Here is a 27881-nt window from a genome sequence, read left to right as displayed (position 1 = left end):
ATCTTCTCTTAGTAACCGTACTTTAATGTAAACTTAACTGTTCATTAATGCGACATACGTGGAATATTTCGAAACTTAGGCTTACCAGATAATTGTGTGCTTTACACCTCCACAAAGTTTATTAACTTTTATTGAAGAAGATAATTGTTTTCCGGTTCAGTAAAATAGGGTACTTTGATTCATCGTAGCACTTGGGATAGGACTCTATTTAGGTAGATGACTGAGGATAAAATACGGTGGCTCAACACAAAGTTCACGGAACACAAAATTGTCATTGTAAACGAAACGACAAAAAAATGGTTCAAATGGCTCTGAGCACTATGGGACTTAACAGCTGTGGTCATCAGTCCCCTAGAACTTAGAACTACTTAAACCTAACTAACCTAAGGACATCACACACATCCATGCCTGAGGCAGGATTCGAACTTGCGACCGTAGCAGTCGCACGGTTCCGGACTGCGCGCCTAGAACCGCGAGACCATCGCGGCCGGCAACGAAACGACATAACTGGTCAATGCAGTTATATAGTACTCAACGGATAACTTGAGATGAGGGTGTTGGCAGCGTTGATCTCCTGAGCTATTAAAAAAAAAAGGCGCCGAAGTATCCACGGCCCTTCCTATGTAACAAACTCTAAAATGTTTCTCCTTAGCGTCGGATTTTCATTGTGGAGAAGTAACCAAATTCTGCATTGAATAAGAAGCCACATTACTTCCGCATCCGAGGCTATATCATATAATCTTCCAGTTCGTTTCGCCTCTTTCAGTTCTCGTGATTTGTTCTTTTTGCTTCTTAGCCACGGTCTAACTCATCCCGCAAAGGAGCTTCCCAGTTCTACCACCCGATCTACCTTTTCTATTCCCGTTAGGCAGTTCCGTTGTGGAGGGCCTTCACTCAAAGTTTTACACTATTACAAACCTACTTTCATTACGCATGAACAAATATTTCTATTAAAGTTTTGATTTTAACATTCATTTACAAAACATTGCTTTTGAAATTACAGTTACATGAATCTTCATAAGCCGGCCGCAGTGGCCTAGCGGTTATAGGCGCTTCAATCTGGAACCGCGCCACCGCTACGGTCGCAGGTTCGAATCCTGCCTCGGGCATGGATGTGTGTGATGTCCTTAGGTTAGTTAGGTTTAAATAGTTCGAAGTTCTAGGGGAGTGATGACCTCAGAAGTTAAGTCCCATAGTGCTCAGAGTCATTTGAACCATTTTTTTTGAATAATCATAAATAATGAATAAAACATTTACATGGATGTTACATCAAAGAGCATGATTATACAGAAGTCACATTAAGTAAAAAATCAGACGAAGAAGTTAGGTAAAATTATTACAGGTGATATCGGCAATAATGTTACAGGCTCTTGACGCATTTTTGAAGGAGCTATAGCCGATATATCAACAAAGTTTTTCGGAATTTATTAAGTATGTGAGTGTCGCAATGCCTACTGCATTATCATTAGAGGAAACTGAGTGATTGGTTAGGTCACATAAATATTGGACAATGTTCGGTAAGGACATGTCCGACGTAGACGAAAGGGACATGTACAAAGAGACTTCAGATAGCAACGTTGCAGGTATTGTAATAAATCTGGTAAGTCGGATCGGAAATCCAGTAACAGAAATCAGCAACAAATCATTTTTCAATTGCAGGTAGATCTTACGGACAACAGTTAAAAGTGGTTTGTGAATCATTTACCGGCCGTACTCTGCCGCATTTCACTGGATGGAAGGCAAAAGCTTACTGACAAATTTCACAGAAGGAAAAGTGGGACGAAATGTCTCCGACTGGAAGGTTATGTTGTTTTATTTAGATGATTACAAAATCAGGTAAAACGAATAGTCAGGTTGTCAGTAGAAGCACATTACTGTTGTCAGTATGATGTTGCACTGCCCAGGGCCTGTAATGATAAAGGACCCGTTTAGGTCAGGCATATTGTATAGAGAAGTGGACGAGAGAGCACCACTAAATTCTAATCCGTATGTATTGCATACACACGGAAATTACTGTTACAGTGTACTTATGGAGCCCAATGAGTGAATTGCGTATTTACCGGTGCGAAAGAGCACTGGTAAACAGTCTTCGCTACATTAGGTTACTTAATCTGGTGTCACTCTGAGCTAGAATTTATTGTCAGCTACTAAGTGTAAGGTCAAAGAGTCGGATGGTTTTGCAACTGTGAAATAATTTCTTACATTAGAGAAGCGAAAATTAAATTTGAACTAATATTGCGAAAATTTTGTACTTGGATAGCTTAGAATGAAAATCTTTCTGTTTACTGCAAAGTAAAACAATTGATTTTCAAAAACTTTGTCTGTAATACACAACTTGAAACAGGTTGTGTCGACCAAATCATATGGAAGAACTGACAGCGACGTATATCGGAAGGCAGCAAGATCTGTTGCCTTTAGGTTTGGCAGTACTCGATAGCTATTTCTAGGCGCAAGTAAATGAAGAAAGGCAACGCGATTTTGTTATCAAGTAACGTCTTCATCAATTACTTTAGTTTTAATGTAATCTACGAGTCATTACTGATGTTTGATATTAACATGAAAAGGATTTCGTAGACAGGGAAAGAACCTGTTCTTGGGAAACTACTTCTATAGTGACCAAAAGGCATCAAATCATCTTCAAGAACAGTGTTCCAGCAGCGGTATGAAGAAAATGATAGTAATAATGACAGTAATAATCGATTTATCCGGGAACTTCACGTTTCCCAGTGAATTTTCTCGAACTAAGAAATTTGCTGAATTTGTGAAAATTTCTAAATGGCTTCATATCAAGCCTATGATGCCTAGAAGAGTCTTTACATCCTGCTGACATGAGAATAGCATAATCTCCGCTTCAGAAGCTTGCTTCTACGTAGCCATTTAATAGACTCGCGTTTTTTCCACCGTGACTAATTTTGTAAGCTAAGCACATCATCTGTTACAGCACACTCCTGGGGCTGAGTAATGTGGCCACAATGATACGGCGGAAGGAACTATCACAGGTGCAATACGTGGGTTACGGCATTGACTTGTAAGAGGCACAAACAGATTTACTTTACCCCTGGTAACATCAAGAGAAAGACGTTATAATCCAGAATCCGCATTAAACATCACGTTCCTTCATTACCAACTGGGCAGAGCCGGTTTACGTTGGGAAAATACATAGCGGAAGTCATGGTAAACAGAAATACAGTCGCCAGTAAACTTACTTACATTAGAATGTTTTATTTTATTTGATGAACCGATAGCTATTTAAAGGAACAGGGCTCTTACTTTACTTGTACTTGATTGAACTAGAGACGTTGAAAAATTTGGTGCTGGACTGTGATTCGAATTCGTATCTCCTCTTTCGAGGATCTGAATCTCTCGGAACAGTATAGTTGAATCATTTCGTTCCTTTTCTCAAGACTGTAATCTTCTGTAGGTCTCCTCCAAGGTAAGTATGTGGGTCCGAATCCTGATCCAGTACAAAAATATTCATAATTTCATTTCAAGCCCTATCGCGTGCACACCGGTCTGTTAGTGAAAATTAACGTACATTTTTAATGTCTGTTCATGTGTTGCCAATATACGCAATAGGTGTCGTTATTTCTGGTCAAACACGTACACATCTTACTATTGGTGAATAAGCAACTGATACTTAAGCTATATTCGTGGATGCACGGTAGGTGTGCAGTTAGATCGGCGCTTAGGCACAAAAGTTTGTATCCTTATTTTACATTCCGACACCTAGCAGCTGGAAAGAAAAACCGTTACGAAACATTTGATTTTACTTAGTTAACAGTCCGATTACGTGTTGGGTTCGTATCTCCGTCACAGAACTTCACATCATGCACTTCATCTTTAAATGGATGCAAACTTTGTTACTTCAGAATAGAGGTATATCAGACATCTTTCGTGGTTAGTTAACGGGGAGAAAAGGGTCTTGATAGAAGTCCCGGTTTATTACAAAAACTGTCATCTTTTATTTTCAGGATTTGATTTGGTTACTGGTATTAGCAAACATTTCGGTAATTCATGACTCTTCATGACTAGTCATCAATATGATATGATTAGATTAGATTACATTAGATTTATTCTTGTTTCATAGATCATGAATTCGATATTTCGTAATGATGCGGAACGTGTCATTTTAATGAATGATTTCTTTACATACCATGATTCAATTTCTTTACAATTTTTTACTCTCTCTCTCTCTCTCTCTCTCTCTCTCTCTCTCTCTCTCTCTCTGTCACACACACACATTCTTTTTTTATTTTTATTTGTTTGTTGTGCTCGACTATCGGCGAGGAACGAAAACGTCTGTGAATGAGTTTCTTAGTTTTGAGTACACTTACGAAAGAAATATAAAACCACTACGAGAGTTACTGATTTATGATGCTTAGTTTGCAGTCAGTTCTGAGTATTATTAGTAACTACACTCCAGTCCCTAAACCTAGTTACAGAAATGCGAATCAGACGCATTACGTATTCCAGGCCGTAGGAGCCGCGACGTGGAGACACCAGCTATAGTCACTTCGCAGCCCTCTATAAGATCACATAGGTTCTTCTTCCTGCTGGTATTGTAACTGAGATTTGGCAACAAGGCAAGATATGTTTGGCAACTCTGTGATCGACGAGTTACTTCCTGGTGTACATAGAATTAAGCCTCAAAGTTCATTTGATTTTACCTGTCATTTCCATTGAATAATCTGTCTATCGCTTGAGGTGTAACAAAAGATTGTAAATTTACGGTTTTCGGCCCAGGAAAGCCGGTGCACGTGGAAATCACAACTAATCTCGTCCTTCAAATAGCGGTTTACGAGTTCTAGCCACTACTGGTCTCGTAAGAGGAAAATAAGACACATATTTCTCCGCCAGCTCTGTAGTAACGTAATGAACTGTGAAAAACCGTCTGTTATGGTTCGCAGTTCCAGTCTCACTGAGGGTAGCGTTTTTATCCCTTCTGTGAAAGAGCTACAAGCAGTCGGACCAAACATCGATAAGCAAGAAAATAATTTCGGCTCATGGTGAAAAACTTACAATGCTGCACAACAGGTAACGCCTCTTTCCGCTGCCGACAAGCAAATTTTGGGTTTCTAGGAATACATAACTTTATTTATGAAGTGCCACATTTGCATACCTCTTGAGTATGACATAGCATACAAATTAAATACAGACCCAATCAAAATCTAAATGAGTAGTATTTAACCAATTCGTGTCGATAGAGGTACGCTCGTGTGCAGATACTCAGTTTTATTAAGTCAGACTTCCGTCTTAGGGTTATTGTGGGTAGTTTTATTTCATTGTTTATAATACAGTTCACAATTTTCGTAAGGTTTCCTTTAGTGTTGTTAAAACAATAGTAAACATGATAGAGAAATTGATCATCAACGATATATGCGAATTCTCTGATGTTATCTATAACAGTCTGAAAATGCACATGCAGTTTATTGATTACATGTAGAAAAATTGTCTGAGTTAAAGCTGTCAAACAAAGTTGAAAGAAGAATAAAATGCCACTACCACACGACAGCTAATGTAGAAAATACTTTTCCGACGTATGTTACCACGATGCGCTCTCCCCATACATACTACAAAAGTTTCGAGATGCGTCTGCTGCCTCGTTGTCTATTAAACCTGAGAAGGATAAAACGTCGTAGAAGTTAGCCCTTTTTCCACATGCGACTACTTTGGGTTGAGAAGTCAAGGTAATTATGTTACAAGTTCCATTAGATTGATAACTTTAACAGACAGCAGAATTGCGTTTAAAAAAAAATACCACTGAGTGTACTTGAATTCGAGACATCTTATCTACCGCGCGCGATACTTAGCATTACGCTACTAGCTGACACGTAGCTATATCAGCTCCAGAAGTCAACAACAATGCTTCCAGTACTTCTGCATTTCACAGCACTATGGAAAAATGCATATGGCCAGGTCAATACATAGCACGACGTTTTCAACAAACAGATAGCGCAATAGAGTAGCTCAAGTGGAAAGGAACACTTCCTGCTAAATTTCTGCATCCTACACTGTTGACAGTTCTGTGTAGGTGGCAGTTACGTGATTTTATTCCGGTGATTACAAAATAAAGTTCAATGTAAGCACTGGGTTGCCGAGGCATCTAGTTCATAGTGATTCGGTCAACCAAGTAAATGAATTTATTGAACATGCAGCAAATTGATACAGGGAGCCTGTCTGTCAGAATTCTCAGCCAGTGTGGCACAACGGCGTTGTGATAGAAAAATGAGCCACTCTGAAGAGGATTTGGTGGTCTGTTGGGCTGATGATAGGTTCATATGTCTATGGTGTGGGTTCGGTTCCAACTTCGGTCAGTGATTTTAGATAGGGTGAGGCAGATTCCATTCTCTTCTGACTACACCAAGTGAAGAAGATATAATGGCATTGTGGTCTGAAATTCACTTTAAAAATGATGTTCCTTCTCTACCAAGTAGACGTTAGGTTGGGCCACAATAAAGTTGGAGTGGCGACATGTAGAAACTCTATCACCAGTTACCTTTCTTATACTAGTTATTTATTTCTAGTGACGAAACAAACGCTATGTAGGATCACAGGACACTAATTCCATCTTTTATCTGAGCTTCTGTATGTGGATAAAACTGGTTCTGAACTGGGAATGCAACTCAGACCGTCCTTAACGCGGAATTTGATCCCTTCGTGACAATACAGCTCGGCTACAATTTGTTGTTTGTTCAAAACTGCAGATTCCTCAACATCTCCATATATTGCGCGTAAATGTGTTCGAATCCTGGCCCGGCACTAAAGATTTCATTATGTATAATCAAGCTCTACCATGAGAACATCTATCTGCTGGTGGATAATAATTTCGATTTTTAATATATTTTAATTCGTTGTCAACACTAACGATATTTGACGTTTTTGACTCCCAGTGAGACTCAGAGCTATTTGCGAGATCACGGTAAGTTCAAGATGTTATTCCGAGCTGCTGGTGGATAAAAATTCGGTAGCTGACGTCTCTTTGTGTGTAGTCAACAACGATATGTGTGGGGCTCTATTCCCAGTCAGCACTGAACTCTTCGTCATATTATATCTAGTTCAAACATGCTCACATGTCGCTGCTGGAGCAACAAACCCATATTTAACGTTCGTGTTGTCTAGAATAAAACAGCGATAGGTGCTGGGTTGGAGTCCTAGGAAGAAAAAGTTAATGTTTCGTCTCGTCATTTCGGTTAAAACATCTAGCTACTGCCGAGAAAATGCGATATGTCATAGTTGAGTGTGCTTCGATATTTATCGGATTAGTTTCTGGGTTCGAATCCAAGCCCAACACAAAGGTTTACCTCACGGCATTTCAAATAAGTTACTTGTTAAGAAGCAATATCTAAAACCTCTCGTAGTTCGTTAACAGGGACAACAGGTGCTGGGTAGGAATTCGCGTCCGTTAAAAATGTTTGTGTTATGTAATTTAAAGTTGATATTTGCTAACTAATACTGTCTAAAATCGAGGTATATCACTCTGTGTATGCCTCATCAGGAATGACTGTCAGTTTCCGTCAGTCACGAAATCTTTGCTTAGTCTGCATGACCTTGGTTTGAATCCATATGCAAAACGAGACGGTTCGTCGTGTTATTTGAAGTTCATTCATATTCTCAACTAGCTGCTCGTGAATAACTTAAATTTTTAATGTCATTTTGTGATAAATAATAAGTACGGTACGTTACTTTGAAGAGGAAATCATGAATACGACGAACTTACTACGTGCATTACCTGTCTGACGTAATAATGAGAGTGGTAACATTTCAGGTACGTCATTTATTGTAATAAATGTGAGCTTAAAAGACTTACGGACTATCTTATCTGTGATAAGGTGTTCCCTGGTACTTGTAGTATCGTAGTATTACATCTTGAGTTATTGCGATACAGGGCAGTGTTTTCTAGTGGTGACTTGTTGGAACCATTTTCAATAGTCAAACGACTATACCAAGGAGCTATTAGAGGACCTGCTAGACAGCTGCGTCATGTGGGTTGCATGCGAATCAGGCGAAATGCAATTCAGGTCGTTCGGATACTTTTGAGCACGACTGTACATTCCGGCACCTCTAGTACCCAGTAGCACGTCCTCTTGCATTGATGCATGCCGGTATTCGTCGTGGCATACTATCCACAAGTTCATCATGGCACTGATGGTCCAGATTCTTCCACTAAGGCGATTCGGCGTGGATCCCTCAGACATGTTCGATAGCGTTCATGTCTGGAGAACATGCTGGCCACAGTGGTTGAGTGATGTCGCTATCCTGAAGGAAGTCATTCCCTGGATGTGCACTATGTGGGCGCGAATTGTCGTCCATGAAGACGAATGCCTCGCCAAAATGATTCCAGTATGGTTGCACTATCGATCGGAGGACAGCATTCACGTATTGTGCATTCGTTATAGCGCCGTCCAAGACCGCCAGGGGCGCACGTCGGCCCCACATATTGCCACCCCAAAACAGCAGGAAATCTCCACCTTGTTGCTCTCACTGGACATTGTGTATAAGGTATTTAGCCTGAACGGGTTGCCTTCAAACACATCTCTGACAATTGTCTGGTTGAAGGCATATGCGACACTCATCGGTGAAGAGAACGTGATGCCAGTCCCGAGCGGTCCATTTGGCATATTGTTGGGCCCATTTGCACCGAGCTGCATGGTGTCGTGGTAGCGAATATGGACCTTGCCATGTACGTCGGGAGTGAATTTGCGCATCATGCATCCTACTGCGCACAGTTTGAGTCGTAACTCAACGTCCTGTGGCTGCACGAAAAGCATTATTCAACATGGAGGCGTTGCTGTCAGGGTTCCTCCGAGCCATAATCCACAGGTATCGGTCATCCACTGTAGTAGTAGCCCCTGGGCGGCCTGAGCGAGGCATGTAATCGACAATTCCTGTCTCTCTGTACCTCCTCCATGTCCGACCAACATCGCTTTGGTTCAATCCGAAACGCGTGGACACTTCGCTTGTTGAGAGCCCTTCCTGGCACAAAGTAAAAACGCGAACGCGATCGAACCGCGGTGTTGACCGTGTATTCACGGTTGAACTACAGACCACACGAGCCGTGTACCTCGTTCCAGTGGAATGATTGGAACTGTTCGGCTGTCGGATCCTCTCCGTTTAATAGGTGATGCTCGTACGAGGTTGTTTACGTCTTTTGGCGGGTTTAGTGACATCTGTTAACAATCAAAAGTACTGTGTCTGTGATACAATATTCAATGTCAACGTCTACCTTCAGGAATTCTGGGAACCGGGGTGATGCTAAACTTTTTTTGATGTGTGTATATAGAGGTTTCCGTCTCGATAAATCTCTGAAAGTGCTTGGAGAAGATTAATAGAATGACGGCATTTAGGACGCCACTAGTCTGATGCCACTAAGGGCCCATCTCCCCTCACCAAGGCACACACTAATGCTTCAAAGATGTGAATGTTTAGGATTCTACGATGAAGATAATGCAAATTTAGATAACTTATCGAAAAGTTAATTTAGAATCGAAATTGTAGTAGAACTTGATAATTCAAGTGAACGTATTGTAAGGTTGGAAGAAATGTGATCTTACAAAATGCAATAATGGGGTCTTAACAAGGCACGCTCCCAACAGTTAAAGAATTTCGCTCATATTTTGGCAATTTTTTGTGGTAATATTATTGAAATCATTGTTACATTTACAAACCATTATGCTGCCAACCATAACTGCCTGGGTGTTGTAACTCCTACTGAAATGAGGTAATTTATTGCAATACTTTTACGTAGCTGTTATATACTGCTGTAGATCATACTTTCAAAGAAGACCCGTTTCCCGTAACTATCTTGTTGCAGGGGCTCTTGCCCGAAATGGGTTCAAATTCTTACTGTCCAACTTACATTTACGTGACAATGACATTCTAAACGCGTCAGACAGGTATGCTAATGTGAGGCCGTTATATGACACGCTCAGAGTACGATTCCAGTGAAATGCAGCCCATGAAGAAAAAATAGTGTTGGTGGAACATTCGTGCCTTAAAATAAATGGTTCAAATGGCTCTGAGCACTATGGGACTTAACACCTGAGGTCATCACTCCCCTAACTTAGAACTACTTACACCTAACTAACCTAAGGACATCACACAGATCCATGCCCGAGGCAGAAATCGAACCTGCGACCGTAGCGGTCGCGCGGTTCCAGACTGAAGCGCCTAGAACCGCTCGGCCACCACCGCCGGCTTCGTTCCTTACTTGGTAAACATTGGTCCCAAGCAGTTCATTAGAGGAAAACTACTACTCTACGGCTACAAAATTTGGAATGCAGTTGCTAGAACTAGATACACTATATAGATGGTTCCTTTGTATGGATGGTTCCTTATCACGGTTCCAGCATTAGCTATTGGAGAAATATGAACCCTTGGACTTCGGAGAATGTGTCGTTCTTCAGTTTGCTGATGAGTTATTCAGTTATAACTTTCTTTTTTATAACTCCTTCTCATCACTTCCACTTCATACTGAATAACGTGTCAAACGATTCCAAGGTACAGAGACAATTAAACAAAACCGGATCTGAAAATTCCCCTACTGGACTTTAAGAGGATGAAGAAATCCCCTCGGGGAACCATTAACATCCAAAGTGACATGTCTAGCAATACAGTGGTTGCTAAATGTAACGAAAATAGTGTGGTCATAATAGCGTCCAGTTCTACGTCTGTGAAACCACTAAACAATATAAAACGATTTTCGCAGAGTGAGAACAAAAGCATAACTAACAAACAGTCTCAGATGATTCATGTTTACAACGAAAGCACCGTTGGAGTTGATCGGGCTGAACAGAACGTAAGCCTCACTGGACATCCGTCGGAGGGAAATAACGGTACTTCAGTTTGATAACGCATTGAATTGATGGAGTCAAACAAGATGCATTGCAAATCATAGGCTTCAAGATAAACATAAACTGTATCATCTCGAATTTTGTCACCGTACCGTAACTTCCGTCCTGGCAACTATTAGAGAATATCCAAGTCTACAGGAGGCCAAAAGACGGAGATTCAAGAGCCCGGATATGACAAAATATATCTGTATGTGATTGGCTAAGAGAAACAAATTCCATGCAGGCTCTGCCATACAAAACCCCGACGAGGTGTGTAAAATTTGATACTTATTTGCAAGTAACGCGTTTAAAAATATATCATCTAAAGTGATTGTGGAAATGTGTTTGGTATTTTGTTAATTGTAATTAACTTTGAAATTTCGTAAATCTCTCTCTCTCTCTCTCTCTCTCTCTCTCTCTCTCTCTCTCTCTCTGTGTGTGTGTGTGTGTGTGTGTGTGTCACAAATAACGTAATTATAATACATGGTAAACGTAACACTTAAGAGTGTGTGACGAACGTCTTAGATATAGGACAAACTGTTAATCACATGACAATTAGCTTCAAGTATCAAACTAATTTTGACAGCTTATACGATGCCTGTTGTAACGTTCCCTGGCGGCACACACACTATTAATAAACTAAAATTTAATTGTACTATGTACGCCGCTATGAAGCAAATTGTATATACTGCAGTTATTTAACAAAAAATATTACTTAATTTTGTATAAAGGGCATTCGTTATTATTGTAATATTTTCTGTACTTATATTCTCGATGTAATTATGATTGTAATATTTCTATACTCATAATGTAATTACGAAATGTGTCAATATCTGCCATAAGAAAAATGTAAAATACAGCAGCAGATTGCAAAGAGACAATAACGGTTGAGAGTCGTATAAATAGGAATACATAGTGTGCATTCTTTGTGGTCTTCCTCGAGAGCTGAGAGAGAGAGGAACCTGTGACGTAGCATTTTATGAATGGGTGGACTTCATTTGTCTATATCTAGAGTTAGCCGCCATTAGAGGAGGAATTACAAACTAATGTAAGTTGAATTATTGCTGTGGTCTAAATACATTATAATTTATCAAAAGTGTGTATTACTAATGTAAATTAGCTTGCCCATGTCATCTATGATATTTCTTTAAAGAATTTTCCGCATTTTTAGTGGTGTTGCTGGGCTGTGCCGCGACCGAACGATTTGCAGCGGCGGCACATTTAAAAAATTGTTCCGCTAAGAAAAATTAACCAAACCCGTAAATCGGGAGCAGATAAAAATTAGCAGTGAATTAAGAAAATGTTTTTCTTTTACAGCGATCCAGAGACTGATGGAGTTTACTACTAGTTTCACATTTGTGCATTCATACGCGGATAGTTAACGTTGAAGTTTAACAATTTGTTGGTTCTTTCAAATAACTTAAATGTATAGTGAAGTGTGTTTTATCAATGATAATTAAAGGTTCAGGTTGGCTTGGCAATATTCAACCATTTTCTGCTAATAGAGACAGTCTTGTGTTCCATAGCTAACGCCAGGAAAGAATTCTGTAAATATTAAAAAAAAAACCACTGCATTTAGAAAATGTGTGCCAAGGCCGAATTATGTAAAAGATTTAATTCTCAAGTAAATATTCTTAATCAGTTAATTTGAATTTATCAGCATGAGAGGGTTGACTAAGTTCACGTAATTTTAAATGTACTTAATTCTGTCTAAATGAATTTTTATTACCACACGTCAATAAGGGGTTCTACAACAAAGTTCGTACAGAAAGTAAGAAAGAGCAAATTACAAAAAAACAGATTTAAAAACGGTAACATTTGAAAACAAAATCATTTCATTATATAACTATTTTTTTAATTTCATTAAACTGTGTAACATTTCACAATACACAAAACCTCACAAAAAATTATCTTACTCTTCTCTGTGTTAATGAGCATTGTCTTACATGAAATAATGGTACTTCTTCTTGTTAGTTATTAGTTTCCCTTAAAAAAGGTAGCACTAGAGGCTGCTCTGGTGGAATATCGTTACAATCCATTTTAAACTGATTATTTCTTATAAAAGAATCTTTTTAACTGTTTACACATTTATCCCTCTCTGAGACGAAATGGTCAACGCCTATATAAAAAGTTTGTGGTTGCCTACAGAAACATGATCGTACCCATCACATCGACGGCCAGGAATGTGTTCCTTCTGGATTCCTACAATATGGAAATTGCATGGGAAGAGATCTGGAGCGTATGGAGGATGTGTAACAGCTTCACAGCAACACTTCTGAGGCGTGTGGAAACAAACTTCACAACATACACTCCTGGAAATTGAAATAAGAACACCGTGAATTCATTGTCCCAGGAAGGGGAAACTTTATTGACACATTCCTGGGGTCAGGTACATCACATGAGCACACTGTCAGAACCACAGGCACATAGACACAGGCAACAGAGCATGCACAATGTCGGCACTAGTACAGTGTATATCCACCATTCGCAGCAATGCAGGCTGCTATTCTCCCATGGAGACGATCGTAGAGATGCTGGATGTAGTCCTGTGGAACGGCTTGCCATGCCATTTCCACCTGGCGCCTCAGTTGGACCAGCGTTCGTGCTGGACGTGCAGACCGCGTGAGACGACGCTTCATCCAGTCCCAAACATGCTCAATGGGGGACAGATCCGGAGATCTTGCTGGCCAGGGTAGTTGACTTGCACCTTCTAGAGCACGTTGGGTGGCACGGGATACATGCGGACGTGCATTGTCCTGTTGGAGCAGCAAGTTCCCTTGCCGGTCTAGGAATGGTAGAACGATGGGTTCGATGACGGTTTGGATGTACCGTGCACTATTCAGTGTCCCCTCGACGATCACCAGTGGTGTACGGCCAGTGTAGGAGATCGCTCCCCACACCATGATGCCGGGTGTTGGCCCTGTGTGCCTCGGTCGTATGCAGTCCTGATTGTGGCGCTCACCTGCACGGCGCCAAACACGCCTACGACCATCATTGGCACCAAGGCAGAAGCGACTCTCATCGCTGATGACGACACGTCTCCATTCGTCCCTCCATTCACGCCTGTCGCGACACCACTGGAGGCGGGCTGCACGATATTGGGGCGTGAGCGGAAGACGGCCTAACGGTGTGCGGGACCGTAGCCCAGCTTCATGGAGACGGTTGCGAATGGTCCTCGCCGATACCCCAGGAGCAACAGTGTCCCTAATTTGCTGGGAAGTGGCGGTGCGGTCCCCTACGGCACTGCGTAGGATCCTACGATCTTGGCATGCATCCGTGCGTCGCTGCGGTCCGGTCCCAGGTCGACGGGCACGTGCACCTTCCGCCGACCACCGGCGACAACATCGATGTACTGTGGAGACCTCACGCCCCACGTGTTGAGCAATTCGGCGGTACGTCCACCCGGCCTCCCGCATGCCCACTATACCCCCTCGCTCAAAGTCCGTCAACTGCACATACGGTTCACGTCCACACTGTCGCGGCATGCTACCAGTGTTAAAGACTGCGATGGAGCTCCGTATGCCACGGCAAACTGGCTGACACTGACGGCGGCGGTGCACAAATGCTGCGCAGCTAGCGCCATTCGACGGCCAACACCGCGGTTCCTGGTGTGTCCGCTGTGCCGTGCGTGTGATCATTGCTTGTACAGCCCTCTCGCAGTGTCCGGAGCAAGTATGGTGGGTCTGACACACCGGTGTCAATGTGTTCTTTTTTCCATTTCCAGGAGTGTATGTGCCCACCCTGAAGGAACACCTTCGTGCACGTCGTTTTGATTCAATTGAAAAGGTGCTCTCCTGGACCCTATCTTATAGTGGGATAAATATTTTTAAAGTAATGGCGATAATTTTTTAAACAGTAAACAGCTTACTCTTTTCTCACCTGTTTTTTTTTTTTAATTTACTGCTCCTTATGTCTTACATGCCACATATCTTTCACGGAAAGATCGTTTTCGGTTGCAATGATGTCGAGTAACTGTTGCTATCAATGACGTGCCGCCGTTTACGGTCTGAACAGCAAAACATTTTTTAATCACTGAAACCACATCTGACAAACTCAAAGCGTTAGTGTAATTAGTTACTATCAGATTAATTTACTCCATTCACTTCTGTAACATTCCTTTTACTTCAAATACCGCCGGTTTGTGTGCAGTACAAATTGAACAAATAGGACCGGTATTTTCTAGAGCTGCAGCTTTCATTTCTCACGGTTGGGATTAACTGTGTACGCGGTTCTCATTTTTCTTTATTTATCGGCTTTATTTCGGCTGCTCGCGTCCATCTACGCTGTAAACACAGCCAGACAAGTTTGCGCAACCGACGTTTTGAGGGCACAGCCGAAAACAAACGCTCGTCCACTAGGTAGGCAGCCCGCCGCTCTCGTGTCACGCGTCAGACCCACCGCCTGCGTCCGTGAATGTTTCATGCAGTGCGCTGGGTGATGTTCGAAACGGTGAACAGTACCCACAGTACTTCTACAGACTCTGGCTCTGGAACCAGAGTATTAAATATTGAGGATCTCATTGTTCATCCAGTTGCTCGGTATCAAACAAACAACAGATCTGTTCCATAATAGAAGGACTTTACAGAAAGATTCATCTAATTCTTCAAGACGTGTGTTAAAGAGGCAACACAAAAAGAACTGTTGGTTAACATTAACAGCCCCAATCAAAGGGCTGCAGTTTATGCAAACGTCAGCCTCGCCACAATAGGACGCTTAAGGAAGGAACGTGAAAACAAGCCGCATGGTTTACTGGAATCGCCGCGAAGGAAAACTGATAATTTAGGGAGGAAACCCGTCGTCATAGACAGTTTCACAAAATCAGTCATTCGACAAACGATGGAGGACTTTTACATAAACCAAAAAATAGTGCCGACATTACGGAAATTGCTTACTGCCGTGAAACAAAAAATACATTTTCCTTGGCAGAAAGATGTTTTACACAAGACATTGCGTGAAATGGGATTTACCTGGAAAAGATCTGTAAGTAAACGAAAGATTCTCGTAGAAAGAACGGATATATTTGACTGGCGATGTAAGTACCTGATCCAAGTGAGGAAATTAAGGGAGCTAGGCAGAAAATTCTTTTATATTGATGAAACTTGGGTGGACAACAACATTACTTACAGAAAATGTTGGCAGGGCCCTGGCGTTGAGGGCATTATGGACAATGTTAGCGGAAGCAATAGGATTATAGTGGTGAATATTGGATCAAAAGATGGGTTCTTACTCAACGCACAGTTGATTTATAAAGCGGGATGTGCAACAGGAGACTACCATGGGCAAATGAACTACGAAAATTTTTCTAATTGGATATCGAATAAAGTAATTCCGAATCTGCCACCGAACTGTGTTATTGTTATGGACAACGCTTCATATCACAACAAGGAACACAACAAAGCTCCAACTAGGTCCTCGAATAAAAGCGAAATGATTGAATGGTTATTAAAAAATAAGGTGGAAGCTGATTTGACAATGAGAAAAACAAAATTATTTGATTTAATTAAACAACATAAGCCGGAAGGCAAAGTATTTGAAATTAATAAAATACTTGAAGCCCATGGACACACTGTGCTGCGACTTCCACCATACAACTGTGACTTAAATCCAATTGAAATGGCGTGGGCAAAGCTCAAGAATTTCGTCAGAGGAAGAAATATTCTTGGAGATATTTGCATGACGAAGTTGCTGCAGTTGGTGAAAGAAGGTATGTAGACATTTTCTGAGCTTCCATGTTTTATTCCGAACTAAATTTTGCCGTAACCGAAAGAGAGCATATACAAAAACTTGTCCCAATTGTTACAGGTTTTGAAACGATAAGTCAAGATGACTGGAGTGCATACTGCCTCCATGTGGAGAAACTTGAAAGAGAATACTGGGTTAAGGATGGGGTTATGGAAGACATAATAGACGTAATAGTTATTAATTTAGAAAGTGATGACGACGACGACGACGACGACGACGACGACGACGGTAATGACAGTGACAATGTTGATGATGACCTCTAAAATACGATGTATGTAAACAGGCAATGAATATTTTCTCGAAAAATATGTTGTGTGTTCTTTCAAGCCTGACTCTGCTCATACACTATGAAATTTCTTTTGGTAGAAATGTAGTACATGGTAGTAAAAGATTTTCCAAGATAAATACAGTCAAATGTTGTCCAAAAGCAATAAATACCATTATCACTTGTTGTACAAAACCAGGAATAACTTGAGAGCTTCATGGTAAAATCAATTAACGTTTCGCTAGTAGAACGTGATTCAATCACGTAGTACATTTAATGCCTAGAGAACAGCAGCATTTGAATATACTCTGTCACTAAAACTCTATCTCGGTTACTATTCACATGATTCTAAGGAATATTGCTTAAAACATGTGTGCAATAGCTAATCTAAACACTGCTGAAATTTCTTTCGAGACACGTATACCGATTCTGAACTTCTACGTAAAAAGCTTGACATACAAGGTGCGTTCACATATTAATTTTTATTTTTTGGTAAGAACTTTACTTGTTAATCTACAACAATGTTATCCTATTCAAAATATTCGCCAGTACATGCTATATACTTATGCCAGTGCTTTTTCCAATTCCCAAAACACTTTAGGAATTATTTCCTCGGGATAGTTCATAGGCCTTTTGACTGCATTTTTAATCTCATCCATTCTTGTAAAACTGCTGTCCTTTAAGGCCTGCTTTGTAATGTTTATACCACTTGTATGTTCTGGGTGTACTCATAAGAGACTCACCAAAAGCAATATTTAATATTCCTAAAAATTTGATACACTTTATTCCATTCTTATAACAAAATTTAGTACAGAATCTCTAATCTATTTTTATACAAAATAAATAATAGTTGATGCTACCAAAACACATAACATTTTTGACAACCGAGAGCCGGTTGCGGTGGTCTAGCGGTTCTGGCGCTGCAGTCCGGAACCGCGGGACTGCTACGGTCGCAGGTTCGAATCCTGCCTCGGGCATGTGTGTGTGTGATGTCCTTAGGTTAGTTAGGTTTAAGTAGTTCTAAGTTCTAGGGCACTTATGACCTAAGATGTTGAGTCCCATAGTGCTCAGAGCCATTTGAACCATTTGACAACTGAGAACTGGGTAAATACCCAATATGCAAAACATTGCACAGATACTTTTCAGACATGTTTACGAAGAGAGTGGCAAAAAAAAAGCAGTGCAAATCGAACTAATACAAAACACGGAATTATAAATTTCTGCTTACTTTTTAAACACTCTTCGTGTTGCAAGAATTGTTAAGTTCCAATGCAGACCCTTTAAAGAAAACTTCTACATTTTAGTAGAAACACAAAGTAAGAACAAGCCTTAAATTCTACAGATTGATTGCACTATATCTGGTTCGTCTTACGAATAGAAGAACATACATTCACATAAGAGGCATTCGGTTCTATGTTTGTAGTAGAATACTGACTTCAGTTCTTATGTTAATGTTATTTACTCTATAATGTTTTGTTTAGAAGAAGCTATCGTCTTTTGTTTTCCTTATACTCTTAATGCATTTGTCTAAAAATAAACACAGCCGGGACGTATCTGTACGCGGCGTCGCCACAGATTTGAAGCGCGCACCGCCGCAGGGCCGGTACTACGTTGTGAAGCAGCCTGTAGAAGCGCCCTGTGACGTAGCAGGGTAGGCAGAGTGGGGACTCGCTTGCTCGCTCTTCAGTTTACCGACAGACTATACGGATCCCACACTGCTGAACAGTATTCAAGCAGCTGGCGAACAAGCGTACTGTAACCTACTTCCTTTGTTTTCGGATTGCATTTCCTTAGGATTCTTCCAATGAATCTCAGTTTCGCATCTGCTTTACCGAAGATCAACTATATATGTTCATTCAATTTTAAATCATTCCTAATGCCTACGCCCAGATAATTTATGGAATTAACTGCTTCCAGTTGCTGACCTGCTATTCTGTAGCTAAATGATAAGGGATTTATCTTTCTATGTATTCGCAGCACATTACACTTGTCTACATTGAGATTCAATTGCCATTCCCTGCACCATGTGGCAATTCGCTGCAGATCCTCCTGCATTTCAGTACAATTTTCCAGTACAATTTTCCATTGTTACAACATCTCGATATACCACAGCATCATCTGCAAAAAGCCTCAGTGAACTTCCGATGTCATCCACAAGGTCATTTATGTATATTTTGAATAGCAACAGTCCCATGACACTCCGCTGCGGCACAGCTGAAATCACTCTTACTTCGGAAGACTTCTCTCCATTGAGAATGACATGCTGCGTTCTGTTATCTAGGAACTCTTCAATCCAATCACACAATTGGTCTGATAGTCCATATGCTCTTACTTTGTTCATTAAACGACTGTGGCGAACTGTATTGAATGCCTTGCGGAAGTCAAGAAACACGGCATCTACCTGTGAACCCGTGTCTATGGCCCTGTGAGTCTCGTGGACGAATAGCGCGAGCTGGGTTTCACACGACCGTCTTTTTCGAAACCCATGCTGATTCCAATAGAGTAGATTTCTAGTCTCCAGAAAAGTCATTATACTCGAACATAATACGTGTTCCAAAATTCTACAACTGATCGACGTTAGATATGTAGGTCTATGGTTCTGCACGTCTGTTCGACGTCCCTTCATGAAAACGGGGATTGCTACTAATATTCCAGTGTGAACAGCTCATGTGTTGACGATACTCTGTCTGCTAGCAAGGTGTGTTGAGAGTGTTGTTCTTTGGAACGCTACGCTCTTCTAGAGACCTACGGTACACCGCTGCAAGAAGGGGAGCAAGTTCCTTCGCGTACTCTGTGTAAAATCGAACTGGTATCCCATCAGGTCCAGCGGCCTTTCTTCTTTTGAGCGATTTTAATTGTTTCTCTATCCCTGCATCATGATGCTCTAAACAGAACCATGATTCATCCGAAAAAATGACGTTTTGCCATTCGTGCACCCAGGTTAATCGTTGAGTACACCATCGCGGCGCTATTGTCTGTGATGCAGCGTCAAGGTATACCGCAGCCATGGTCTGCGAGCTGATAGTCCATGCTGCTGCAAACGTCGTCGAAATGTTCGTGCAGATGGTTGTTGTCTTGCAAACGTCCCCATCTGTTGACTCGGGGATCGATACGACGCTGCACGATCCGTTACAGCCATTCGGATAAGATGCCTGTCATCAGGACTGCTAGTGATACGAGGCCGTTGGGATCCAGCACGGCGTTCCTTATTACCTTCCTGAACACACCGGTTTCATATTCTGCTAAAAGTTATTGGATCTCGACCAACGCGAGCAGCAGTGTCACGATACGATAAACAGCAATAGCGATATTCTACAATCCGACTTTTATCAAAGTCGGAAAGGTGATGGTACGCATTTCTCCTCCTTACACGAGGCATCACAACAACGTTTCAGCAGGCAACGCCGGTCAATTGAGGTTTGTGTATGAGAAATCATTTGGAAACTTTCCTCATGTCGGCACGTTGTAGGTGTCGCCACCGGCGCTAACCCTGTGTGAATGCTCTGAAAGGCTAAAAATTTGCATATCACAGCATCTTCTTCCTGTCGGTTAAATTTCGGATCTGTAGCACGTCATCTTCGTGGTGTAGCAATTTTAATGGCCAGTAGTGTGAGAACGAACAAGATGAAAATGGTTTACCCATAGAACAACACTCTCAACACACCTTGCTGGCAGACAGAGTATCGTCAACACATGAGCTGTTCACACTGCCCTTCTGCGTGGAATATTAGTAGCAATTCATTATATTCAATGCATAACTTTTTAGTGCACTTTACTTATCATACTCCACCAATACTGTCGCTCACAAAAGCTCGTAGTTAATGCTCCTCCTATAATCCCAGGGCCCTGAGTCTCCTCTCGAATCGCTATCCTTTCCTCCAAGAAGTGGCTCCAACAACCCCTCCTGGTCCGTTTGTGTCTATGGTCAGCGGTCACATCCGATTTTTTCCGTAATTGAAGTCGCGATTCCAGTTCCTCAGCACACCAACTGTCGAGAAGATTTCGTGTTTCCGTTCTCCACCGACTAACTGCTCGACTCTGACCCCACAGCTGCAGCTGTGACCGCTGCGAAACCTGAGACTCTGAGACTGATGATGATGATGGTGGTGTGTGGTTTGTGGGACGTTCAAATGCGCCGTCATCAGCGCCCGTACACATTCCCAATCTGTACACAGTCCAAGCTAGACACTTTCATGAATGATAAGGAATGATAAGAACATCACAAACACCCAGTCCCCTGACAGAGAATATCCCCAAACCCGCCGAGAATTGATCCCGGGACCCCGTGATCCAGATGTAGCAATGATAGCCACTCGACCACGGGCTGCAGACTCCTGAGACTGAGACGAGTGGAGGCAACACGCCAGGATGGCGCCATCCCACGACTAGTCAGACGAACGTGTCACTGCTACCTGCATAAGCTCTGCTTGTTGGCATTGCGCTGCTTTTCCTGCTCCACTGTCCCCTTCTCCAAGAGCACCCGCATTCAGCAACCTCGGCCACCGCCCCATTCTCTGTCACGCCCCGCCATGACCACCGACGACGCCGCCGGCTTCCCGACCTTCATCCTGCAGTCACTCGAGGTCTGCTCACACTGGAAACCGAAGAGGTGACTGACTTCACTTCACCTAGCACTGACCAAGATCAGCAGAAGCCGGGCTAGTTGTGACACAAACACCACCAACCATTCTCTCTAAACAAGCACAAGTGTATTTCAGATTCAAAGTACACAAATATTTGAAATCAGATATTTATTTTTATACATCCATTTTTAAATATGTGTTGGAACTACTTTTCTGTTCCTGAAGAATGCAACACAGCAGAAGTTATTTCTGTATCGAACCAAAGGCAACAGGAAAGACATAGACCATTATAGAGGAATAAGTTTACTAAATGCAGGATATTAAATTTATGGAAAATTCTTAAGCGGAGATTCAAGCTGTTGCTGAAACAATAATTTCCGCAGAAAAATGAGGTTTAGCAAACGGACGTGTATGTAATGATGATAAATATATATCGTAAAAGTAAATGTACAATGTGCGTGCTGCTGAAACTTAGAAACCAGCCCCTATTCGATCAAGGGACTTTTATTGTTTGGTAGCACTCTATCCTCCATCCATGCAGATGGATCCCGTTTTTACGTAGAGGGCGTGCCTTTGAAGACATACGGGCAGGGAAGCTTCGTCCTTTATAAATATCTGGAACCCTCGAGAACATTCGAGAGTATTTTAGAACATCCAGAACATTGTACAGTATCCGAGAGCATTCCCCAACATTCCAGAATGTTCAGGAATGTTCCACAATGATCCGACATGTTCTGGAATGTTCGGGAATAGTGTGAAAAATTCGGCAAGATTCAAGAATGATCGGGAACCTCCTGGAACATCCTAGATCATTGTTGGACGTTTCGAAACTTTCCCCGAATCTTGTGGAATGTTCTGGAACACTGGGTGCCGATCGGAGCTTTTTTGGTATGTTCTGGTGGGGCTACCCATTAGCTGGGGTATATAAAGCATGTAATGTCGTGGGTTCGAACGTCGGTTCCTTATCAGTGACGAAGAGAAGAACCGAAAAAGTAGTAGAGAGAGTGAATAAAAATAAATAGTGAAGTCGAAGCCGGCCGGTGTGGCCGTACGGTTCTAGGAGCTTCAGTCTGGAACCGCGTGACCGCTACGTTCGCAGGCTCGAATCCTGCCTCGGGCGTGGATGGGTGTGATGTCCTTAGGTTAGTTAGGTTTAAGTAGTTCTAAGTTCTAGGGGACTGATGACCACAGATGTTGAGTCCCATAGTGCTCAAAGCTATTTTTAGTGAGGTCGAGTTCTGAAAGTGATACAGTGACTGAATATAAATAAAAAGTAATGTCTGAAAAGTGTGTAAAGTCTACGTCGAACGAACAGGTGCAGATATGGTTTCAATCTTGATTCCGTGGGCAGTAGCAAACATTATTCCGTGAAGGGAAAGTCCTTGTCTGACAGTGGGGTGAATTTGTTAACAGTTGTTTCGTCAACATTTGGAATTATAAACTGTTTACGTACTTTTATTCCATCTATCACGTTTTCATTTGACTGCTCTTCTACTTTATGAAGTTAAATAATACTCCGAGGATACTTCTTAATAGCTTGCTGATCGCTTTGGGCAGTGAATATGATCCTTCACATTGGAAGAAAGATGCAGCCAACATTCGGGCGTTGTTAGCAACTTCTGTAAAAGAAAAGTGTGAAAGGAAGTAGCCTGGAGCGTTATTTAGGGATTTGCTTAGACTTACGTCTGGAGGAATTTTGGGAAAGAGGAGCACACAATACGGATACCAACGTATGTACTACTACTAAGTTACGAACATACGGGGATAAGATACTAGAATCGGGGATGCTAGGATATGCGTGGAACATCCCTTCCATTAGTAAAACAGGTATACTTACTACAAGTTTTAAAAAGCGATAAGGCAAACATCTAGATGTCGTATGTAAATTGAAGGTGGAGGGAGGAGAAATATCCCGATGCAGCTGATATCAGTAATCCCCTATCTTTTCTTTTCTTCCCTCCCTCCCCCCCCCCCACCTCCTATTTATGTATCATATATCACATTTGAGGATTCTTCATGGTGTCTGTTCTTTCGGAATCATCCGAAAGAACAGACCCCACGTAGTCATGTGATACATTATACCTACACGCAACACGCATTCTCCGCGTTTTGATACAGAGATTGTAGCCAATTGAGGCTACTGCTTACACTATTATACATCTATTTAAAGGCTATCCGCCTCATTACTCAAAATTTTCAGTACTAATGGATTACCGCATCCATTATACGTATGTAAGGGTGTTGTAGATATGAGTGACGATCTTACATTGCTTCATCACAAGAAAAGAAAAGGAAAGCTATGTTTTTTCAGTGAAACTGGAGCTGAGAAAAGAATATTCAACTAAACTGAAATCTATTTAATATCATCCGTAACTTCTACTATTACAATTATTTACAAATGTTTTTATTTAATGAGTTTATCTGTTACTGTGGCAAAAAATTTCAAAACAATTTTAGGCCCACAACGTTGTGGTACAGTTTTAAACAGTTTCTACTAAAATAATATTATTTCACCCTCCTTTACAATTGTCACCATTGTAGATCTACATCTATACTCCGCAAGCCACCTGACGGTGTGTGCTGGAGGGTACTTTGAGCACCTCTATCGGTTCTCCCTTCTATTTCAGTCCCGTATTGTTCGTGGATAGAAAGAGTGTCGGTATGCCTCTGTGTGGGCTCTAATCTCTCTGATTTTATCCTCATGGTCTCTTCGCGAGATATACGTAGGATGGAGCAATAAACTGCTTGACTCCTGTGTGAAGGTACGTTCTCGAAACTTCAACAAAAGGCCGTACCGAGCTAGTGAGCGTCTCTCTTGCAGAGTCTTACACTGGAGTTTATCTATCATCTCCGTAACGCTTTCGCGATTACTAAATCATCCTGTAATGAAGCACGCTGCCCTCCGTTGGATCTTCTCTATCTCCTCTATCAACCCGATCTGGTACGGATTCCACACCGGTGAGCAGTATTCAAGCAGCGGGCGAACGAGTGTACTGTAACCTACTTCCTTTGTGTTCGGATTGCATTTCCTTAGGATTCTTCCAATGAATCTCAGTTTGGCATCTGCTTTACCGACGGTTAATTTTATATGGTCATTCTATTTTAATTACTCCTAATTCCTACTCCCAGATAGTTTATGGAATTAACTCCTTCCAGTTGCTGACCTGCTGCATTGAAGCTAGATGATAAGGGATCTTTCTTACTATGTATTCGCAGCACATTACACTTGTCTACCTGAGATTCAATTGCGATTCCCTGCACCATGCGTCAATTCATTGCAGATCCTCCTGCATTTCAGTACAATTTTCCATTGTTACAACCTCTCGATATACAACAGCATCATCCGCAGAAAGCCTCAGTGAACTTTCGATGTTATCCACGAGATCATTTAAATATATTGTGAATAGCAACGGTCCTACGACACTCTCCTCCGGCACATCTGAAATCACGGTTACTTCGGAAGACTTATCTCCATTGAGAATGACTCACTGCTATAAGCGACGCCTTTTCTGTCTTGTAGTGTCCTTTAAGAAAATCACGTACAGACATGATAAACATTTCAGAAAGAAACCTCTCAGGTCTGTAATGCCTCGTTTCTAAGAGAAGACAGGTATTGTAATAATAATCAAACTCACAACGCAAAACTATTTACATTCATTATTGTTTTGTCTACCTCACAAACTCACTTTAAATAGTACATCATTATCCAATAATAAGGTTCATATAAACTAGCAACAAAATAATTATGTGAGAGGAACTACATTCATTATATATTTCATATATTATTGAACACTGAAATTCACAAACATACAGAAAAAAATGAAATACAAATTGAATATATGTAGTACATTAAGTTTTTGAAATTAACTTAGGTAGATTTTAGAAGCTGTATGTCTGTAGAAACAGCATTAGCAACAATCATGATTCATTTGTTCGAAGGTCTTCACACTTGTAAAATGTTTGATTAAAAGTTTTTCAAATTATTATGGTTATATAAAGACTGCCAGTTAGCACGCATCTCCGTCACTGTATGTAAACAAACAACATATGACAAATTGGACATAAATAATAAAAGTATTTAAACAAAGTGCACATCATTCATTAAAATGTAAAATAAGCAATAAAATTACTTCATGGTGACAATTTTTACTTGTGGACCGTCTAATTACAACGGAATGAAAAACTTTCCTGACATACGTCTTTCGCATATATTTTTTGGAACCCATTTTCAGTCTCCTGGAATATGTATATATTTTTCTTGATACTATTCTTCATGTTTATGAAGTCGTACAAATAGGCTGTGGACAGTTGTGACACATTTTGATTTTCTGTGATGTAGAAATAATTTAAAGCTCAAGTTACAAATTTAGTGAATGTCTAATTCCACGTTCTAGTTTTGGTCCTTTGTTATCGTTGTTCAACTTCTTTTAACTCCCAGCTGATAATTTCTTTTATGCTTCACAGCACTAGGAACTGACCACTCGTTTTGATTATATGGGCCGGCCGCTGGTGGCCGAGCGGTTCTAGGCGCTTCAGTCTGGAACCGCGCCACCGCTACGGTCGCAGGTTCGAATCCTGCCTCGGGCATGGATGTGTGTGATGTCCTTAGGTTAGTTAGGTTTAAGTAGGTCTAGGTCCTAGGGGACTGATGACCTGAAATGTTAAGTCCCATAGTGCTCAGAGCCATTTGAACCATTTTAAATTTTGAAGATATGTTTTGGTTGGTGTTGCGAACTGTGGAGTATTATTGCCCACTGTTGTATTAGTTTTTGTGGTTCTACGACCGATTTGTGTGTGTGTGTGTGTGTGTGTGTGTGTGTGTGTGTGTGTGTGTGTGTGTTTGCCATTACTGTTTACAAGCTATAAACGCAAAATTCTGAATGCAAACTGTTATAAGCAGGAATAACACAATATCCTCTTCAGTCTGGTTTATTAAATCACAAAGCACTTTTTAACAATTATGTTAGCCAAGCGTCTACCCAGGCTCACACTCAGAAGTAATGCTTAATTAAAGTTTGGTTATACCAATGTCCAAATGTGCATGGTGAGGTGCACTTCCCGTAATTTTTCCCAAGTCCAGTGAAGTTCAGTCTCTTCAAGTGAAGTCGCAAGATTTCCGCCGAGCAGCCAGGTAACCTCGAGTGGTGCGGCGAGTCATCCACAAACAGCTGCAACACGGCGTACTGCACTTCCCGATGAGAACTGTCGTTTGCGGCGGCGGCCGGGTTTATATAAGGCTTGCTAGTTAATGGAGCCGTCGGCTGGGGTCGCTGTTTTCCAGGGAAAACCAATCGCAATGTTTCCTGGCGTTGCCAATTGCTGGGTGCTGACAAACGCGCGCGCGCGAAGGCGGCCAGCGATGGTAGCCGCGAGCCGCCCGGAGAAGTGCGGCCAGCGATGTATTTCTCGGCCACGTAAGGGAGCGTGCGTGTGAAGACGGCCAGCGATGGAAGCAGCGGGCCGCCCAGAGAAGTGCGGCCAGCGATGTATTTGGCGGCCGCGCACTGGAGCGCGTTGTTCGGTGTTCGTTAGAAGTGGTGCATACCACACAAACTAAGTACTATAAACAAAAATTGGTACATATTCTAGGCTAGTGAAGATGGCTTCTAAAGAATAAAGGAGAAACGCGCATGGCACAAATGTTGTGTTTCATTCGGACAAACACATGTGGTACATTTTGTAAGACGATGTTGCACGGTTAGTCTGTTACAGAACTGTTTACTAACACATGTATTAGATGGTTGGATACCTCATAATTTTCTTTACTGTTTGACAAACAGTCATAAAGCGAATAGATGAAAAATACGTTTATTACAATTTTTTCCTTCTTCCGGTACACAGAAAAATGAAGCAGTAGGAGATTAAGTAAGGTAAAGAGGATGCTCTCGTGAACCCTTTAACAATTTCTGAAGACCATATTACGCTTAAATTTTAATCAACAGTAATGTCGTTGCATTTTTATCAGACACACTGCTATAGCATAGAACCGTCACTGACGCGGACATCGAGGGGCAACTAATTGTGAAGGATGATTACGAAATTGTTGCAGTCGGGCGAGTTTTGCCTTTGTGAAGTGTTGTTTCCTTGTGGTTTTGGGTAGTGAGAGCGTAGACTATTATTACTATGGCGCCAGGAGTGGAGGGGTGGGGTGACTAGTTGCTTTGAAGAAACGGGCACTGAAATCTGTCTTCTCGAGTGTCGGTTGTAACGTAGGCAGAACGTAATTTAGCGCCGTTTCCACGAAGTGCCAGTTAAGAGCACGGAAATGGGACACACACATTCGTGGAAGCATGTTTTAAATTAGGAACTCACTGCTACACGCGACGCCTCTTCTGTCTCGTGGTGTCCTTTAAGAAAATCACGCCCAGAACAAACTGTGGGAGTATCTGATGTCCTCGTCGTTATTAAAAGTTCGTTTGCATACACATTCGCTGTGCACATCTACATCTGCATGATTACTCT

The sequence above is a fragment of the Schistocerca piceifrons genome, chromosome 3 (assembly GCF_021461385.2).
Source record: "Schistocerca piceifrons isolate TAMUIC-IGC-003096 chromosome 3, iqSchPice1.1, whole genome shotgun sequence".
Taxonomy (NCBI): domain Eukaryota; kingdom Metazoa; phylum Arthropoda; class Insecta; order Orthoptera; family Acrididae; genus Schistocerca; species Schistocerca piceifrons.
This window is presented reverse-complemented; position numbering follows the sequence as displayed.